Consider the following 1,999-nt stretch of genomic DNA (forward strand, 5'->3'; position numbering starts at 1 on the left):
ATTTTATTTTATTTTATTTTATTTTATTTTATTTTATTTTATTTATTTTCAGTGTTTGAGATCAGGGTCTCACTCTAGCCAAGGCTGACCTGGAACACAGTCTGTATTCAAGGGCTAGCATTGAATGCTGGGTTTAAAGAAGTGAGCCACCACTCCCAGCTCTGGAGGTTTTTTTTTTTAACTTAAAAAGTTATTTATTTATTTATTTGAGGGAGAGGGAGAGAATAGGTATGCCACAGCCTCTAGCCACTGTACATGAACTCCAGATGCATGTGTCACCTCGTGCATCTGGTTTATGTGAGGGTCTTAGGCTTTACAGGCAAGTGCCTTAATGGCTAAATCATCTCTCCAACCCTTTTTGTTTTGTTTTGTTTTAATTTCTACTTAAGCCTTCAAGTGATCAGATGAGGCCCACCCATAGTATAGAGGACTATCTGTTTTATTCAAAGTCTGCTGATTGAAATATTAATCCCATTAAAAAAAAATCTGGCCAGGTGTGGTACCACATGCATGCCTTTAAACCCAGCACTCAGGAGGAAGAGGTAGGAGGATCACTGTGAGTTCAAGGCCACCCTGAGACTACATAGTGAATTCCAGGTCAGCCTGGGCTAGAGTTTTCACTACCTTGAAACTGCACCCCCACCCCTGCAAAAATAATCTGGAGCTGGAGAGATGGTTCAGTGGTTAAAGATACCTGTTTGCAAAGCCTGACAGCCTGGGTTCAATTCTCCACTACCCTCATAAAGCCAGATACACAAAGTGGCACATGCATCTGGAGTTCATGTACAGTGGCAGGAAGCCCTGGCACACCATACACTCTTTCTGTCTACTGCTTTTTAAAATTTTTACTTATTAATTTGAGAGAGAGAGAGAGAAGCAGTTAGAAAGAATGGACACAACAGGGCCTTTAGCCACCGCAAACAAACTCCAGATGCATGTGTCACTTTGTGTATCTGGCTATTTTACAAGGGTGCTGGGGAATCGAACCTGGGCCCTTAGACTTCTCAGGCAAGTGCCTTAACCGCTAAGCCATCTCTCTAATCCCTGCCTTCCTCTTTCTCTCTGTCTCTCTCTCTCAAATATGTGTATATATATATATATATATATATATATATATATATATATATATATATATATATATGAAATCTGGGAGACTTCTAGAAGGAAGAGACACTGGGTTCAGAAGACCCAGACAGCTTTGCATTACTTTATCAGCACATACTTAGGAAGCACTTCCTGTGGGTAGCTCACTGCGTGGGGCTTGATGATATAGTGTCTGTTTTTTTTTTTTTTTTGGTTTTGTTTTCTTTGTTTTGCTAGCCTGGCAATGGGAGTTAGTACCCGAGGCATGCTAAGCAAGCACTCCACCACCAAGGCACACACCAGCCCTGAAGATCAGTTAATGGCTTCGTTCTGTCAGGGCAGGGCTGGGTATTTCGGAAGTTGCTCATTCCGTAGACAGGGAGCAATGGGGGGTAGAGGAGCAGAGCAGGCCTGGGGAACCCCCCCCCCCCCCCGCCAGCCCTGGAGGTGTCTGCTGTCTGAGTTTCATTTTTCCTCTTACTCCCTGGGGCTTTCAGAAAACTTGTGGGAGATTTTTTTTTTTGTAATTTTTTTTTTTTTGTAATTTTTGTTTATTTATTTGAGAGAGACAGAGAGAGAGAGGGAGAGAGAATGGGCACGCCAGGGCCTCCAGCCACTGCAAACGAACTCCAGACGCATGTGCCCCCTTGTGCGTCTGGCTAACGTGGGTCCTGGGGAGTCGAGCCTCGAACCGGGGTCCTTAGGCTTCACAGGCAAGGGCTTAACCGCTAAGCCATCTCTCCAGCCCGAGATTTTTTTCTGAAAATTTCCAAGCAGGTTGTTTGGAAGAAATAAGGGAAGAACAGTATGAAAAGGCCCTGCAAGGGTTAGAATGCCCAGGCAACAGGTTAAAGGGTGAGAGATGGTGACCAAACGAGTCATTGTCACACACACAGGCACTTTCCTGAGGGGGGAG

The sequence above is a fragment of the Jaculus jaculus genome, chromosome 14 (genome assembly GCF_020740685.1).
Source record: "Jaculus jaculus isolate mJacJac1 chromosome 14, mJacJac1.mat.Y.cur, whole genome shotgun sequence".
NCBI classification, from domain to species: domain Eukaryota; kingdom Metazoa; phylum Chordata; class Mammalia; order Rodentia; family Dipodidae; genus Jaculus; species Jaculus jaculus.